This window comes from Manis pentadactyla, chromosome 2, assembly GCF_030020395.1.
Source record: "Manis pentadactyla isolate mManPen7 chromosome 2, mManPen7.hap1, whole genome shotgun sequence".
Classification (NCBI taxonomy): domain Eukaryota; kingdom Metazoa; phylum Chordata; class Mammalia; order Pholidota; family Manidae; genus Manis; species Manis pentadactyla.
The window spans coordinates 119,538,960-119,559,859 of NC_080020.1; positions in this window are offsets into that span (position 1 = coordinate 119,538,960).

A 20,900-nucleotide genomic window follows, 5' to 3' on the forward strand; every position below is an offset into this window, starting at 1 on the left:
TAGGCTTGGGGTTGATTAATGATTGTGCATTGAGTCCCCTATACAGAATTATATTGTTGTTAACAACCATTTGATCAATAAATATGAGAGATGCCCTCTCAAAAAAAAAAATTGTTGTATATAAATAAATGTCCAGACTGTCAAAGTTTTTTGGGCAGTGTCAATTCAACTGAGGAATTTTAATACTTACCCACTATGTAGAAACCTTCCTAGAAATCATTATGTGTTGACACTTGAATAGTATGATCCATGTTTGAATTGTTGTATTTATTAAAACACTATTTAGTTTTATTTAAATAATGGTTACTTTATAACAAATTGACAGGATTTGTCTACATGATAGTTTGAAGATGGCCGATAAATATGATGCTTGAAATATTATATATCCTCAAAATCACAGATAAATGCCAACTCATGGTAAACCATAATGTTCATAATTCAAAGTTCATATAATGAGAAATATGTGCTTTAATTTATAAAGCACTTTCCACTTTTCATAGAAGTGATAGATTATCATGTTATTTCTTATTATACATCTAGTATACTTTCATTTTCTAGAAGATGGCAATCAGAAAAATGTAATTGCTGTAATATATCAACATGGAACCACTTTTTTATATTTATTTATTTATTTTTATTATGGCATCATTAATATATAATCACATGAGCAACATTGTGGTTACTAGATTCCCCCCATTATCAATTTCCCACCACATACCCCATTACAGTCACTGTCCATCAGTGTAGTAAGATGCTATAGAATCACTACCGCCTTCCCTGTGACCCCCCTCTACATTATGTGTACTAATCGTAATGCCCCTTTTCCCTCCTTCTCTCTCCCTTCCCACTCATACTCCCCAGTCTCTTTCCCTTTGGTAACTGTTAGTCCATTCTTGGGTCCTGTGCTTCTGCTGCTGTTTTGTTCCTTCAGTTTTCCTTTGTTCTTATACTCCACAGATGAATGAAATCATTTGGAACTTGTCTTTCTCCACCTGGCTTATTTCACTGAGCATAATACCCTCTAGTTCCATCCATGTTATTGTGAATGGTAGGTTTTGTTTCTTCTTATGGCTGAGAGGTTGGCATCCAAAATATACAAAGAGCTCATGTGCCTCAACAAACAAATAATCCAGTTAAAAAATGGGCAGAGGATCTGAACAGACACTTCTCCAAAGAAGAAATTCAGATGGCCAACAGGCACATGAAAAGATGCTCCACATTGCTAATCATCAGAGAAAGGCAAATTAAAACCACAATGAGATATCACCTAACAGCAGTTAGTATGGCCAACATCCAAAGGACAAACAACATGGAACCACTTCTAAAGTTTAATTTTATTTGTTTTAAAGTACTCTTTCCATATCTCTCCCACTCGCCACTATATACACACAGATCTGATTCACATTATTATGCTGTATTATGTCATTATCTTATTATGGCAAATCACTATTTAATATTTACATTATCTTCTCTTGTACTGATAGTCAATAATAATGTACAGCACACACCATAATGTATTATAGGGTAGAGCTCATATTAAATGATCATACTGACATAAGATAAAATAAATAAAAAGGAAAAAATAAAACAATTAAATACAATGGGATATTCTTTCTTTAGATTCAGAGGCATATAGTGCTATAGTAAATAGCAGTCAAGCCCAGATAAAAATCTCCCCCATTTATGTTCACATTCATGTTTTATATTTAAACTACCACTTAAATACATTTTCTTTTTCTGTGACAAAGATCAAATACTATGTTGTTTCACCAGCAACTTTCCCATCCTTTTGTTCTTATGTCAAGCTGTTACCTCGTGAGTTACTGCAGAGAACAATAAAGAGTGGCATGAATTAGCTTTATCTATAAAATTTTGTGATAGTTCCCTTTATTCTTTAATTTATAGTGGCTTAGCATGGCTCTTTACTGGTCTGGAAGGGGAAAAATAAAGCAGGCAGGAGATGGGTATACATTCTTACATGCTCATGAATATACTTCTTTCAGTCTGTCTTATAAAAATAATGTCCAACCTTCAAGGAACAAGTGACAGCTCCTGGGGAATGACAGTGTGATACTCGCCTAAGTGGGCTGCTGTCCCTGTCCCCAGGATTCTCAGTCACAACGTTTATAACAGCTATGAGGAGAAAGTAAGGAAGTATGGTAGCAACTAGAATTCTGGTAAAACCTCAACTATTTCAAAATCAAAACAATTTTAATATCTGTGTGGAGAAATAAAAAAAATAACAATATTTGTCTGGTACAAATATACTTGTTTGGGAGCCCTTCCATCAGGGACAATACAAAAACTTGTCAAAGTATCATTAACGTGTTTCAGACTGCCAAAGGGCTGGTATAAGAAACAAAATTCTCAAATTCTGAGATTTTAACCACATGCAGTGTTGTAAAAGCAAACATTTAAGTCCCAAGCATATTTTTGTTGGATAGAGGCTCCACGGATTCTTCTAAACTTTTTTTTCCTTTGAAAGGGTGTTCAGTTAGCTGACTTGGGCCTTAAAAAAATAAAATAAAATAAAGTGATACCATGGAATGATTCTTTGACTGGAATTCAGCAATGAATCCTAGAATGGTCCCTATCACCAGCAAATTGATTCACAGATTATCACAGGCTGAGGAGATTATTAGCTAAACCATGACTGGGAAGATACTACTGTTATTAATAAACAAAGCTTAGCTAAATAAATTAAAATTTTTATTTTTTAATCAGTTATTATATATCAGTTATTACTTATCAATTAAAAAACAAAGCCTAACCAAATACAGAGAGATAGTATCTCCCAGGGGAAGTTAATCATTCCTCTCCCTAACAGTTTGCAGAAAATGGGGTAACCTCACACCTCCACATCTCCAGATTATTGAAAGCTCAGCCTGGCCTCTGAGCCCTCCCCTGGAAGATGTAAACACAGAAGAATTCACTGTTACAAACCAAAACTTCATGATATACAGATTTGTAATGTAAGGTCATTTTCTCTTCACTCCATAGAACATTATCTCAAGATCACAATTGTCACCTATACTTGTGTTGAGCCCAGTTAAAGAAAGTTGTAATAAATCAAACTTTGTATGAGAAAATAGTGCCAAATTACAAAGTAAAGCATTTTTAGAAGAGTTATAACCATTAAGTGTAACCTCAAAAACTATTTGATATTAACTTTCTGATTATCTCATTTCATCCCTTTTATGATCTCATTCTAAATCACTGCCTTTCAAAAATGAATATTATGTACTTGCATAAATCTAAAATCAGTATTTCAATAGTAAATGATGTAATAAGTGTGTCATCATGACTTAATTTTACCTTAATCAACACAACATGAAATATTTTCTAAATAAAGTGGTTTTACTTAAAATGCGAAGAAAATTTACTTAAAAATGTGAATAAAATAATAAATGTTACCAGTCATAATTTGACTTAATACTTAAATTTAGATAACCATGAAATGTTTAGCATATATGCTAAGATCAAGTAAAAATCATGTGTAGGTAATTTGCTTCATATATTTAGCAAATTTCTTTCTATTAACATGTTCATCTCACATTTGTATTTAACTTGCATTATACCAGATTTTGGTGCTCATAAGGAAAAATTCTGAAATGTCCTAAAGTAAGTGACATAAGGACCAGAGAATGAAGGAGAGAGACAGGGAAGTTAGTCAGTCAAAAGCCATGGGCCACAGCTAACCAGAAACTCCATATTCTTAGATTAAGTAATTTCAACAATTATCTAGAAAGTCCCCAGCACTACGGCATCCCTGCTGAGTGTGACCAGTGTCTAACCATCATTAACAACCAATCTAACAGCCTTCTCTATGGACTAACCACCTATCCCCAGACTTTTCCCACTTCTAGTTAGCCTGTTGTGCTTGTCTATAGCAGATGTTTATTTAAAGAACTTTCTTTCCTTAAGACCCCTCATAAGTGTGCCCTGTTCCTGAGGGTGGCACAAGTTGTTTCTGTTAACTGCCCTTGCTGCTGGTAAAGTAGAGATTTCCTGACCCAGGACTTAGTCCTTTTCTGGCTGCATCTGTAAAGTCTCAATAAACCTTTTTATTTCAGAGATCGTATGATCAGAGTAGTAAATGAATTGGGTCCATTTTGCTTTTCCAAAAATGCCTCTGCATTTGTAGAACTAAATATTAATCCAGGACAGTAATTAACATGGCCTATATCATATGTATAATCACATTTTGATGTATTTGAAAAACAATCCAAAAATTACTTGTGAAGAATCTGTCATTTTATGATATTTTAACAGACACTTTAAAAAATACGATTTAAACAAGACAAACTTTAAGTGACACTCAGAAAACTGACCTAATCTCTTGCAATTGACGTGCACTTTTATGAAAGTAGGATCTGTGTCTGAAGGGATATAGCCACCCAACACAAATACATTCTTATGTACTACATTAACCAAATTGAATAATGCTATTGTCTCCATTTATTCTACAAAGAATCTAATTAAGTAAAAATTATGTGAGTATTTAGCCACACTGATAACCCCTTCCTTATAAAGCATACTGCTAATGGTGATGAAGTCCTAAGTAAAGGAATGAATTGTTGCATTACAGATCAGCAGATTATAAAACAGGAAAAGCAAAAGTATATGAGGTGTTAAAGCTCACAGGGAGTAACAAAAAAGGAGTAGAAGACTTTATAAAATTGAATATAAAACTTATTTCCAAATAACTTAGAAGGATGCTGTAGATCACCTCTAACCACCTTCAGCCTATGTTTTCAAGAGCCTTCTATTGAGAAAATTCCTAGAGAATTGTATTGCATCTTGCAGCACATGTTAACAGTGGCAGTTACACTCTATACTCTAGCTTTAGTAGTGAGTTGTGCTTGGTAATTTCAATTTAGGTTATTATAATGTTTTTCCCATTTCTTAAAAAAATAATTGGTTTATTATCTTTATTTCTTTACATATATGCTAGAAGTAAAAAAAAAAAAGTACTCTAAAATATACCCCAGAAGGAAAATAATATTCTCTAAGAATAATTAACAAATCCACATGAAGGATGAAAAAAAAAACTAAATAAATAAACAAATATGGTATTGCTTCAATATAAATAAATATTTAATATTTCATTATTAATGTCAGGATTATTAATATTCCAAATAGAATATACATATTTAAAAAATTATTTAGTCTACCAAGTGACAGGAAGTTAATACGGACAATTTTCATAGTTGTATCTTTCTTTTATTTTTTGTTTTTATTTTAGAGTCTAGGTAACAATATCTATATTTAGCAAGTCTTTACAGCTAATTTTATTTACTGTTGTATAGACAGGAGAGTAGGAAACCTTTGATTGTAATGAAGAATTCTTTAAGAAAGGTTGTTATAGCACTGAAAGTATTCCAATACATCAGTTAAATGAAATATGCTGAAAGTAAGTCAATAAGTTTTACAATACCAATTTGTTTGCAAACAAACTCCAAATCAGGGAAAAGAGCATGCAAATGACTCTATTAAGCTTAATCCAGATTGAAAAGGAAGTATGCTTAGGGGATGTAATGAAAGTTGAAGCACTTCACTTCTTTAATTATCTACATAAGTTACTTAGCCAACACTATAAAAAACATTCAGTAATGCTTTTTGGTTAACAATCAAGAACTTAAGCAAGACAGCATGACTAGGTTTCTACTGAAAGTCTAAGAAAAAAAATCACTGTATAAAAATTTGATGAGGCAATTATATAGAAGATAAATTGCAATGATATTTCACTCTTGATAACTAGTAGAAGATGATCAAATATTGAATACCAGTAGGAGTTTAATGTTACTATAATATGTTCTACTATAAATCCTCAAAACAGTATTTTAAATCCAATGTGGATACAATTTTCAATCTTTCTGAAAACCTTATATATAACTGAGTAATTTGCAATATGTATCTTCTTAGGTCAAAATTAATACAAGCTCATAGTTATATAGTTCATCAGGCCTTTCAAGATTATAGAGATTCAGAAATTACTAAGCTAATTATATTATGAATTAAAAGAAAAACAATAATTTCAGAATGAACACTATTCTCTTAAATTTAAATTAATTCAAATTATTGTAACATACTTTGATGAATATGCTTTCAGTGAGTTCATATACATCAACTATATTAAATAATTTTATAATACTTTAAGATGGTGTTCTCCAGGAATTTTAATTGCAGAGGGTGAGGCAAGGTAAGTAACCTCAAAGGAAATGTAGAGTCTTTGAAGTGCTTGCAATACATATATTTTTTTTAAAAGATAAAATATAATTTGAGAACTATTTGGAGGTGAGACAGGAATAGATAGTAGCAAGGAAAATAACTTTATTTTGTCTTACCATACTTTTATATCAACTTAATTCAATTTAATCTACTTAAAATAGTTAATTCAGGAATTTATAATAAGGTGAAAGTATTAAAAGGATGCCTATATTCAAGAAAATTCAATGGATTTCTCTTACTGTGAGATTTTAGGCAGTTTTTAATCTCTAAATTAATTTAAATCTAAAATCCATCCCATGTTTCACTCCCAAGATCCTAAAGACCAAAATGACCTCTAAAGAATATGGCTTCAGTCATATGATAACCCTCATTTATGTATTTCAGCTAATTTTGAAGAGATGGAACCTCTGGCTCTGAGGAAAGCATACTCTTTCAAATGCCTTTGTAAAAATCTACATCTCATAGAATAGAGCTTACTTAATAAGCAACAGGAGGTCAGAAAATTTGCAGTTCATTCCACTTCCTGATCTGACATATGAGGAAACCAATTCCTCAAGTAGGTGACAGGGATGTCTTGGATAACAACATCCCCTTCCCATAAGAGAATTCATAGGCTTGAAATAGAGCCCTCCTGCTAAACACTTCTACTTTTCCTTGCATACTTCCCAACTTCTTTTCTACTTAACCACCATGTGTGTGTGTAATTAAAATCAAATACAAAATTCACACACTGTAGCACAATGCTAATCAATATTGAAGATTAATTACAGTATTTATTTTATTTAGGGAGGTGGGTGACCTACGAATTTGAGATTTTGTATTCTAGATGTCACAACACTTACTAACTCAGATCTCACTTGGAACAGCACCAGGTAGGGTTAGGTAAATTTAATTAGCTTTGGCAGCAGAAACCACCAAAGGGGAAAAAATTGGAAATAACAAGGAAAAATAGTAAGACATCTGGGACAAAGAAGCATGAGGAAAAAAAGACAGATGAAAAACCTGTCATAAAGAAAACAGTTAATGTAAAAGAAGATAAAATGCATACAATATCTTCACACTGTTAAGATATTAGAGATGTGAGAAACATAACTGTTGAACTAAAGCATCCAGTGTTAGAAATGAATGGCAGAAGAATACAGCAGCAAAATCACGAGTATGCTGGAAATCGGAATCAAAAACCTCACCCAAGAGGTAAAAAGAAGATAGAAACAAATGAAATAGAAAATGAGGAAATTTAGAAGTATCAACAACAGTTACAGACCTAGAAAGTAAGAATGATATAAATGGGAAGGGATTAATGTTAATACAAATAACAAAGAATAATTTCTGAGGATTACTATAAACAGATTGAAAGGGCACGTAAGCCTCTAAAGATGATAAATAGGACATATTAGCAACAAACAAAACTGGAGAAGCCAAATCAAGAACTCTAGACACACATTGTGAAATTTGAGATGATATAAAAAAAAAAGAATTCTAAAGTTCAATTTTTATAAATTAGGCACAGTAAGAGATTAACAGCAAAAACTAAAACTAAAATAGAACAACTAGAGTGTTATATATGTTTACATATACTGTTGTATATGTTTACATATAATAAAGTTTATGTGAATGTGGCTTCCTTTTCAAAATGTCTGATTATATTGTAATTATCCTTATTATTATTATTATGTGAGATGATAAAATGCCTAGATGAAGAGATGAAGGGAAAGGAATGACCCAAGCATTATGTATTAGTGTTAGGCTACCATTGACCTTCTGATGATATGTCAGGAGGGTGATCATCTGCTTCTGGACCATGGGTAACTGAAACCACAGAAAGCCAAACCTATGGGGACTATGGTACTTGCAAGAGATACCACAGGGCCTGCAAGGCCCCATATCTTTACTAACTCACTCTTTACAGAAAATGTTATTGACTTTTATCTAAGCTCTCATTTAAATGTCATAGTGAACTATGTATGTTTTCAGGAGTATTATCACAAAAAGACAATTTTGAAATAACTTTGGGATATTTCCAGCAAGAAGAGTAATTAATCCAGTTGGAAGCAATATGACATAGAAAATTAGATAAATAAAATCCTTGATGAAAATCTACTGATGGCTGAATTCTTAAAATGAATAAATAATAAAAATATGAACATAGGAATCAACACTTAATTTCCAGGGGAAACCAGTATTGTACCAATGTAATCAGAGAAGGAAGAACATGAGACCAGAGGGGTTGAAAACATTCTAGTCCTAGAAAACATACACATATTGGTAAGTTTCAGCATTGACAGGGAAATTGTTTGGATCTTAGTAAGCTATTATTACCCAGCAAAGGAATAAAAACAAAATGGGCACATTTCAAAGAAGCAGGATAAAATGACATGTGAATACATTTTAAAAGAAGAAAAACAAAAATGATTTTAGTAAAAAAAGAAATATAAAATACCATCTAAAATATGTTAATTGGTTATACTTAGTGATTGAAAGATAATATTTTTAATTAGATAATGAAATAAGCAAACCAAGTAATATATTTTCTATAAAAGCTACATTGCAAATAAAAGGATAGAATATTGTTATAAATAAACTGATAATACCTATGCATACCTAAAACAACAAACTAGGGAGTTAGATTATATTAGTTATAATAGAATTTAAGGTAAAAACCATTACCTTAAATTGATTAACATCTCAAGAAAGTATAATAGTCATTTAATCAATTGAATACAGCTTTACATATATTAATAATTATAAGTTAATGTTTTTATAATAGCTTTAATTGTATATTAATGTAGAAAAAATAAGAAAAAATATAAAAGATTAAAATACAAAGACCTGATATGGAGCCCTTTTTAAAAAAGCTTTGGGTGGAGGAGCCAGGATGGCAGCATGAGTGGAGTAGTGGAAATCTCCTCCCAAATACATTTATAGTTTTGATAATACAACAAATACAACTATTCCTAAAAGAGAGACCAGACTACACAGGACAACAGCCAGATTACATCTGCACCTGAGAGAACCCAGCACCTCATGAAAGGGGTAAGATACAAGCTGTGGCCCAGCAAGACCTGAGCGCCCCTCACCCCAGCTCCCAGTGGGAGGAGAGGAGTTGGAGCGGGGAGGGAGAGGGAGCCCAGCCCTGCTGAACACCCAGCCCTAGCCATCTGCACCGGAGCACAGAAACACAGTGCGTGGGGTGCTGGATACTAGGGAAACGGGACAGTAAGACCTGCGAGTGGGTCCCGGAAGCCAGCGCCCCTGGGACAAAAGAAAAGTGAGTGCCCTTTGAAAGTCTTAAAGGGACAGGGACCCCACAGCTGGACAGAAGCATCCTGGCACACTCAGCCAAACAGCTGGGAATTCAAGGGAACTCCGGGCGCCCAAACCTCTGAGATGGCAGCACAGCTTGGAGGCCTCTCATGGCGAAAAACAGCCTCCTGCCAATTCCCCCTCTGGTGTGACTCTGCCATTGCAGAGCAGCAACAGGAAGCTGGCCACACCCACAGCAGCAGGGTCGAGCTTCTTTCACAGCGGCCAGGCAAGAATCAGAGAACCTGTCTGTATGCAGCTTCCCCTAGGGATCGCTGTACTTCCAGGAGAGGAAGAAGGGACATTCTCAGAGCTGACAAATGCACCAGCTCCCCACAACTACCTCTATCGCCACAAAAAGGCAGAAGAATTTGATCCAGACCAAAATAACAGAGACAACCTCTGAGAAGGAGCTTGGAGAGATAGACCTAACAAATTTTCCTGAAAAAGAATTCAAAATAAAAGTCATAACCATGCTGATGGAGCTGCAGAGAAAAATACAAGAGCTAATGGACAAAGTAGGGAAGGAGACTACAGAAGTAAAACAATCTCTGGAAGGATTTAAAAGCAGAATGGACGGGATGCAAGAGGCCATTAATGGACTAGAAACCAGAGAACAGAAATGCATAGAAGATGATGCAGAGAGAGATAAAAGGATGTCCAGGAATGAAACAACATTAAGAGGACTGTGTGACCAATTCAAAAGGAACAATATCCACACTATAGAGGAACCAGAAGAAGAAGAGAGAAAAAGGGATAGAAAGTGTCTTTGAAGAAAAAATTGCTGAAAACTTCCCAAACTGGGGGAGTAAATAAACGCTCAGACAACGGAAGCACACAGAACTCCCAACAGAAGGGATCCATGGAGGACAACACCAAGACACATATTAATTAAAATGGCAAAGATCAAAGACAAGGAGAGAGTTATAAGGCAGCTAGAGAGAGGAAAAAGGTCAACTACGAATAAAAACCCATCAGGCTATAATCAGACTTCTCAACAGAAACCTTACAGGCCAGAAGAGAATGGCATGATATATTTAATGCAATGAAACAGAAGGGCCTTGAACCAAGAATACTGTATCCAGCACGATTATCATTTAAATATGAAGGAGGGATTAAACAATTCCCAGACAAGCAAAAGTTGAGAGAATTTGCCTCCCACAAACCACCTCTACAGGGTATTTTAGAGGGACTGCTCTAGATGGGAGCACTCCTAAGGCTAAACAGATGTCACCAGAGAAAACAAAATCACAGCAAAGAAACCAGACCAACCAAATACTAACAAAAGGCAAAAAGTAAAATCAACTACCCACAAAAGCAGTTAAAAGAAACACAAAAGAGCACAGTATGGCAATAAGTACATATCTTTCAATAATCACCCTAAATGTAAATGGACTGAATGCACAAATCAAAAGACACAGAGTAATAGAATGGATAAAAAAGCAAGACCCATCTATGTGCTGCTTATAAGAGACCCACGTCAAACCCAAAGACATGCACAGACTAAAAGTTAAGGGATGGAAAAAGATATTTCATGCAAACAATAGGGAGTAAAAAACAGGTGTTGCAGTCTAGTATCAGACAAAATAGACTTCAAAATAAAAGAAAGTAACAAGAGATAAAGAAGGACATTACATAATGATAAAGGGCTCAGTCCAACAAGAGGATATAACCATTATAAATATATATACACCCAACACAGGAGCACCAGCATATGTGAAACAAATACTAACAGAACTAAAGGAGGAAATAGAATGCAATGCATTCATTTTAGGAGACTAACACACCACTCACTCCAAAGGACAGATCCACCAGACACAAAATAAGTAAGGACACAGAGGCACTGAACAACACACTAGGACAGATGGACCTAACAGGCATCTATAGAACTCTACATCCAAAAGCAACAGGGTACACATTCTTCCGAAGTGCACATGGACCATTCTCCAGAATAGACCACATAGTAGGCCACAAAAAGAGCCTCAGTAAATTCCAAAAGATTGAAATTCTACCAACCAACTTTTCAGACCACAAAGGTAGAAAACTAGAAATAAATTGTACAAAGAAAGCAAAAAGGCTCACAAACACATGGAGGCTTAACAACATGCTCCTAAATAATCAATGGATCAATGACCAAATTAAAATGAAGATCCAGCAATATATGGAAATAAATGACAAGAACAACACAAAGCCCCAACTCCTGTGTGACGCAGTGAAAGCAGTCTTAAGAGGAAAGCATATAGCAATCCAGGCATATTTAAAGAAGGAAGAACAAACCCAAATGAATAGTTTAACATCACAATTATCAAAATTGGAAAAAGAAGAACAAATGAAGTCTAAAGTCAGCAGAAGGAGGGACATAATAAAGATTGGAGAAGAAATAAATAAAATTGAGAAGAATAAAACAGTAGAAAAAAATCAGTGAAACCAAGAACTGGTTCTTCGAGAAAATAAACAAAATAGATAAGCCTCTAGCCAGACTTATTAAGAGAAAAAGAGAATCAACACAGAAATCTGTGGCTTTCCTATACACTAACAATGAACCAATAGAAAGAGAAATCAGGAAAACTATTCCATTCACAATTGCATCAAAAAGAATAAAATACCTAGGAATAAACCTAACCAAAGAAGTGAAAGATCTATACCCTGAAAACTATTAGACACTCTTAAGAGGCATTGAAGAGGACACTAACAAATGGAAACATTCCATGCTCTTGGCTAGGAAGAATTAATATCATCAAAATGGCCATCGTGCCCAAAGCAATATACAGATTTGATGCAATCCCTATCAAATTACCAACAGCATTCTTCAATGAACTGGAAGAAATAGTTCAAAAATTCATATGGAAACACCAAAGACCCTGAATAGCCAAAGCAATCCTGAAAAAGAAGAATAAAGTGGTGGGGGATCTCGCTCCCCAACTTTAAGCTCTACTACAAAGCCACAGTAATCGAGACAGTTTGGTACTGGCACAAGAACAGAGCCACAGATCAGTGAACAGAATAGAGACTCCAGACATTAACCCAAACATATATAGTCAATTAATATATGATAAAGGATCCATAGACATATCTTCAACAGATGGTGCTGGCAAAACTGGACAGCTACATGTAAGAGAATGAAACTGGATCACTGTCTAACCCCATACACAAAAGTAAATTCAAAATGGATCAAAGACCTGAATCTAAGTTATGAAAACATAAAACTCTTAGAAAAAATCATATGCCAAAATCTCGTGGACATAAACATGAGCAACTTCTTCATGAACATATCTCCCTGGGCAAGGGAAACAAAAGCAAAAATGAACAAGTGGAACTCTATCAAGCTGAAAAGCTTCTGTACAGCAAAGGACACCATCAATAGAACAAAATGGTACCCTACAGTATGGGAGAATATATTCATAAATGACAGATCTGATAAAGGGTTGACATCCAAAATACATAAAGAGCTCATACACTTCAACAAACAAAAAGCAAATAATCCAATTGAAAAATGGGCAGAGGAGCTGAACAGACAGTTCTCCAAAGAACAAATTCAGGTGGCCAACAGACACATGAAAAGATGTTCCACATCGTTAGTCAGCAGAGAAATGCAAATTAAAACCACAATGAGATATCACCTCACACCAGTAAGGATGGCCACCATCCAAAAGACAAACAACAACAAATGTTAGTGAGGTTGTGGAGAAAGGGCAACCCTCCTACACTGCTGTTGGGAATGTAAATTAGTTCAACCATTGTGGAAAGCAGTATGGAGGTTTCTCAAAAAGCTCAAAATAGAAACACCATTTGACCCAGGATTTTCACTTCTAGGAATTTACCCTAAGAATGCAGCAGCCCAGTTTGAAAAAGACAGATGCACCCCTATGTTTATCAAAGCATTATTTACAATAGCTAAGAAAAGGAAGCAACCTAAGTGTCCATCAGTAGATGAATCGATAAAGAAGATGTGGTACATATATACAATGGAATATTATTCAGCCATAAGAAGAAAACATATCCTACCATTTGCAACAACATGAATGGAGCTAGAGGGTATTATGCTCAGTGACATAAGCCAGGCAGAGAAAGACAAGTTCCAAATGATTCCACTCATATGTGGAGTATAAGAACACAGAAAAACTGAAGAAACAAAACAGCAGCAGAATCACAGAATCCAAGAATGGAGTAACAGTTACCAAAGGGAAAGGGACTGGGGAGGATGGGTGGGAAGGGAGGAATAAGGGTGGGGAAAAAGAAAGGGGGCCTTACGATTAGGATGTATAATGTTGGGGGGGATGGGGAGGGCTGTGCAACACAGAGAAGACGAGTAGTGATTCTACAGCATCTTACTATGTTGATGGACAGTGACTGTAATGGGGTGTGTCGGGGGGTACTTGTTAATGGGGGGATCCTAGTAAACATAATGTTCTTTGGTGAAAGATCTAGTTTGAAGAAAACTATAGATTTTATATTTATATTTTATGAAAATAAATGAAAGTTGTATACATTCAAAAGAAAATTTATGGTAATTAAAGGAGAAGAAAAATTATTTCAAGCAGAGAAAAGCTATTGATAGAATTGACAGTTTACTCGTCCTTGAAACCTCAATATACTTCAACAAATTAATTTAATTAAAATTGTCCAATTTAATTAAAAAGCAGTAGCAGAAATCTTGCTAAATACCACTCAACGATCTAAGAAAAAAGAGAAAATTCAAAACTATAAAGGATAACAATGCAAAAGGCATTGAAATTTTTTGCCAGAACAAAATTGGTGAGATGCAGGTGTACTACTATCTAAAGGGGTGTTTGCTCTTTGTAGAATTTAATAAATCTAACACAAAACAAGAACTAAACTTTTCAACTGAAGAAAGCATTTAAACATTACAAATAAATAAAAATTTGCTTGCATAATATCTTTAAAGTCAGAATTTCACCAAAAGTGACCACTGACCATTTTAAGTATGCTTTTAAAATTATCAAGCAAAACATGATATTTCATTAGATTTTTTTAAAAGTGTGTATTGGCAAACCAGAATATACCAATATGTACACTAAACATGAAAAAAAAAAAGAACTATTAAAAGATCTCTGGCCTGTTTTTACCTTTGGGTGAACTCCATCAGCCATTCAATAAATACATATTTTCTGAAATGGTTAATATGGTTTAGAACAGAAAAAGATGAAAGATTTCCTAATTTACTGATATACTAAAATAACTTTGAAGAAAGATAAACTGCAAAGTGTAATTATAATTACTACTATTGATAAAAAAGTTCTAAATAATCAGTGGGAATAATACTGTTACTATATGCTAAAAACTTAGTTCATAGACAAGTAGGCATTACCTATAGAATAAAAACTTGGATGAATATTATAAAACAGAATACAGAAATATAAAATATATAAATTAAAATGGAAAACAAATATCATAAATATGTGCCCTCTGATAGTTGCTAAACATCATTACATAAAAGTCAACATTCATTCTTAAGTAAAAAAAATGTAAAAATATTGTAATTGTTTATATTCCCCCTCTATATCTGGAGGGAGATAATGAGGAAGAACTAAGGCTTTAATTGGAGTGAAGAAATTCTCTTCTCTCTCAACAGCTTCATGTAATTTGAGTAAATTTGTGACTGTGCCACAAAATTAAGAAAATATTCTTCAATTCACCCATTTTTCATTTATGTGTTCCTAAAGCACTGTTATATTAGAGTTTCATTCCATATGAAAGGAAAAAATAACTCTTTTGCTCTAAATTACTTATTTCTATTAAAAAAAACCTATTCAAATGACTTAAAACACTCATGAAATTGTCATACTCATGTAGAACTTTTAAACTAGAAATGTATGAAAACATTAATATTGAGAAGAGAAAATGCAAATTATTTGATATTTGAACATGTTTTGTCAGAATTTAATAGTTAAGTGTCCTTGAACTATAGCTGCTTCCTTAAGATTTTATCTATCAGTATGACAGGAAGAATAGAGAACAGAGAATACTTTTGCCTGTAGGAATCATTTTTTTTGTTAATTTTTTCTTTATATCAATTAATTAGCAAATATTCAAAGAATTTCATTGTTCTTACTCCTTAAGGAATGTTTTTGTGTAAGTTAAGAGATCAAATCTAAACAACCAATTTTAAATAAATACTAATCTGTACAACTTTATAAATTACAAAGTGTTTCATCTGAACTCTTATTGATTTTCATAATAATCCTGAGAGGTGACAACATGACATTACTCCTTTTAAAATGAAGAATGTTCAGAAATGAAGTCATACAAATGAACAGCAAGAAATCTGCTTTAGGTATATATAGACAAATCTCTTAAAAATTATTTAATGGAAGAGCTTGTTGCCTTACTTCATCTTGGTCGTATTGCTGATAAGTACACATTGATCTGGAGTGCAGGTGACTGTAAGTAGTTTGCTCACTTGTTTCAAATAGTAATCTAATTTGCATTATAGTCATAAGACTAATGACCAAAAGAAAATTCAGACAGCTTTACTTGATATGACTTTTTATTCACTGAGAAGTGAACTATATGAGCACAGGGAGACTTTAATCCTGAAATGAGTATGAAGCCCAAAGTCATGGCATTATAGTGTGCCTTATTAAGTTAAAAAGAGGAAGTTGTTTAACTTTACAATGATTGATTATTATAATGGGGTTTCCCAGGCAGCAAGGGATTGGCTAGAAGTAATTGTTTTATATCAATTTGGAAGACGATTTGTTTAGTTTATGATTATCAGAGGTATTTACAAGAAATAACCTAGTTAAATTTTGTTTTTGTTCATGAAATAAACTAGCATAAGTTTCATTTACTGGTATAACTGGGTGTCCTCTGCTCTAAAGATCTTCAACTCCGGTCTTGAATTTTTTTTAATTGACTGCAACGAAGTATTGTATAAAACTGTTAAGAAATATGAATTTTGGTTGTGAATAGAGGGTATTTGGGTCACTACTAAAAAATATAAATCAAATTAAATAGAATGTCAAACACCTTAATAATATGAATTCACTAGGATGATTCCTGTTTAAATAACTAAACAATGAATTGAAGATATTCAGGTACAATGGCATTTTCTTCTTTCTAGCTTGCAGGCTAATAGTCATTTGACATTTAACAACTCATCAATAGATTTTGTTGAATGAATGAATGAAAGACACTAGAACACTACATTATTTATATATCAGTAATTACATTGTAGAATATTTTTGACAGGCCAGTAACTAGAAGTAATATGTAAATAATTACAAGCATTATTCAGCTTATTTGTGGGCTGAATTAACCCTAGCTATTAACTAAGGGATGGGGAGATGGTACTACGTAGAAATATGGAAAATATTCATATTTGATGTTAACTATTTTAAATTCAGGAGGCCTGAGAAAGACATATAAAGACAATAGTATAATATCATAGAAAGCATTTAATATCTGAGATTAAGAGACTGAAATTCTAATCCTGGTTCTGTTATTTATTGCACAGCCATGCAAGGAACTGAGTTTTGTTGATATTCTGGGGTGTAGAGATAATGGAAATTTCTGACTAGGATTCCAGTGTGGCCATAATAGAGCCCAGTGCATATACATAAGAGCCCATTTGCACATCTATGGGATGTTTACTGGGACAGAATGTCTGGTCAGTTATGGGAGTACTGGCCCAGGGGAGGGGTGGAGAGGAAACACCCAGTCTTTCCTCTTCTCAATTCCTGGTACAGAATTGGTCCAGAGTCTGCCAGTCACCACAGAAGCTCACCCAAGAGTTCCTCCTGGGGTTAGGGGCAGGGTAGGAGAAGGCAGTGAGAGCAGGGAAAGAGTGGTGCAAGTGTGAGAGCAGAGAGCTTGGAGAGCAGATAAGGGAAGTCTAGAGGGAGAACTAGGAGAGAACTGCAGCTGGTTGAGGGAAGTTATGCAGCCCTGGTGCTAAGAGAGGATTAAGCCCGAGCTGGGGAACAGGAGGGAGTAGTGCCAGGGCCAGAAGAGACTGAGACCTACTGCCATGAGAATAAATGTGGCATGAAATCCTTTTAAAAGCCCCAATTTCCTTGTCTTTATTCAGTCTCAGCGAATTCACAGAAAACTTGCCCTAGGTGGGGAAACCCTTCCTCCAAGAGCAGCACTGAGATACATTCAAGACAAACGGTTGAAAATCAGTCTATCAAGGATCAGTTATCACTATTGTCTAAAGCATCTGACTGTTCACTGAAAATTCTAACTCCAAGGTTTACTTTTTATATCAGTGGAATTTGCATCTGAAACTGGAACTGTAATTCTACTTCTATGAGTTCCACCAACCTGCATATGAGGATAAACACACACACGCACACTCTTTCCTGCACTAAAGAAGTCAGACCAGAAGTCAATCCCCTCTTTTTCCATACAGATAGATAATATTTATTTACACATGCACACATACACATATGAAATTTCTAGAGAAAAGGACATGAAATTTACCTGCCCAACTATTTGTTCCAATATCTGTGGCACTTTAAAATTAGATCTCTGATCCTTAAACTATGGTAAATTTATAAAAAATATTTCATATTAAAATTTAGCTTTATTCTGAGTTGACAGCTTCATATTGGTACTATTGCCAGACTATATTTACTTTAATTTTATGTGTTTGCTTTATAAGGGATATTAACTACACTTCTTCTTTCAGTTAGAGTCATCTGCTATTATTGAGCATTACTCAAAAGGCAAACCAAATTTATATTTCTGCTGATTCTCTCTGTATCATAACGATCTATGATTAAGGTTCAGATATATAATACATATATGAATACATGTATACTTAGTGAAAATACAAATTTTATTATTCATTTTATTTATTGCAACTAGATACAAATCAGAGTCATTTTACTGTGGTACATTTGGCAACCATTTCCTCATCTAACAGCTTTCTTTGTTGGGCATTCTATATGGTAAATATGGTATTCCATATAATAAATAAATTACTCTATTTTAATAAGTTTGCTAGTATTATTAGAAGATGTGTCATCCCCATAGTTCCTTTATTCAAAAATGTACATATGCACATTAGTTTTATAAACTAATTTTATTTCTATGGAGGAGTAAGATTACACTTATTTTAAAGTACATCTGTTTATTTGACTGAGTTTAATAAATTACAAATATTTTTATATTTTCTCACTTGCCTTGTTAGTGTACCCAAAGTAGTTATAGTATTACCCAAGTTTGATGTTATGGCAACATGCAGAATAACTTTTAAGATAGGAAAGATATAACTGTGTTATAAAGATTATTTTAAAAGCACCGCAACAACTTAATAGACTGAATTTCCATTGTTAGATTGTTTAAAGTGGTAAAAAATATATGGAGTAGAATGGCAATAATAATTTAAATAGAAGTAGGTTATAAATTCAAATAAATTATAAGATTCAAGAGATTAAAAAGTATTCACTTGCAACTCATCATTAAAACATTTTAGTTCCATATCCCTCATAGTAAAGGAAAAATGTATATGATTAGCACACATAATGTAGGTGGGTCATGGGGAAGGCAGCATAGCACTGACAAGACAAGTAGTGACTGCAGGATCTTACTACGCTGATGGACAGTGACTGTAATGGAATTTGGGGGGACTTGATAACATGGGTGAATGTTGTAACCACAATGTTGCTCATGTGAAACCTTCATAAGATTGTATATTAATGATACCTTAATTAAAAAAAAGGAAAAGCATAGAAGACACTGAATTTCATTTATATGTAGAACACTTAGTTTGCTTACAATTCTTGGATTTAGTCTAACACTGTCCATCATAGTCACTAGTGGATATTCTTATCTTTTAATACATAAGACATTCCTGAGAGTAAATTATATAATACATGATCTTTGAATAAATAAATTTGGCTTCTGGTATTTTGTAAAAACCCTGTGAACCCCCTCATTTCCCAAGCAGCCCAAAGCAAGATTTTATGTAGAACTAAGGTCACAGATTACCATTGAACTTACATTGTAACAAATGAGAAAGTGAGATTTTATATGGGAAAATGGTATAATCATTTATATATTGAACATTTTTTAATTAATATTTTTAAGGTATCAATTTTAGTCTTTATAAAATATGCACTTATTATCTGATCTGAGACTTCATTTTTAACTTGTTTCCATTATCCCCGGTTTACATTATTTGTTATATTCTGTTGATTTTGCCTTTATTGTATAGTATAGAGTATTTCAATCTCCCTCTTCTTACTGCAGTCCTAGTCATTTCAACATTTGGTTGTTTTAATGGAAAACCTCTTCCTTTATATAAATTTAGAGAACAGTATTCCCAGTTCTTTACCCTTTAATCCAATATTTTATTTTAATACCTGTTTACAGATACATCTGGCTCAGCACAAAATAAGTTTCTGAACATGAAATATTGATTTATATTCTAAGGAAAGCATATGGAGTAAATACATGTATAATTAACGTTATCTAGGAAAATCACTTCAAACACTCTAAAGCAACAAAACAGAGTTAATAAATTTAACAGTGAGCTTTTCCTCATGTGTTATGAAATATAGCTTCTTACTAGTATAGGAATCAGATGAAATAGTTATCTTACATTTAGGGGTAATGATGTATAAAACATGTATATGTCTTAATACATTCTTAGTTAATGTTGGATTGGTATAGTTGATTGTGAATAAAGTAAATGTTTATCAGATTTGACTTCATTGTACTTCTCTTTGCTATCTATTATTTTGATTGGATATTAACTCATAGTGTGTTATATCCTGATGCCCTGTACCCTCCTAAAGAATGTTCAAGCATGTATCTTCCATACAATGGGTATAATTTTATTAAAATTTCCCTGTATGCTCTGTAATTTAAGAACATTTATTGAATGATTGCATTGAATGATTATTTAGAGGAATGGGATTTTACGTGCTCCAACTTTTTTATCATATTTAATCCTCACAGCATGTCCCTGGGATAGGTACCACACAGCCCCAGCTTTACAGATAAAGGAATTGAAGATTTAAAAGATTAAATAACTATCCATAGGCCACTTCATTTGGAGAACAGAAATTTGAAACCCATATATGATTCCAAAGCCTTAACTGAACCACTGAATTATAATTATTCATATGTCTCAAAATGAACTCACAATTAATGCACAAACATGCACTTACTTTTTAATGAAGTTTATTTTTATTGCATAGCTGTGTCTTTTGAAATCTTATGACCATTCTTGAACACAATCCTAGATATTCTAAAACTCATATAGGCCAGTCAATATTCTTTTTGCAATTATGACATTAATATATTTGTCCAAATTTCATAAATATTAGCATAATGATATGGAACCCAAATTCTATGATGTAAAAATCATTCCATTATCTATCATCATTATTCCT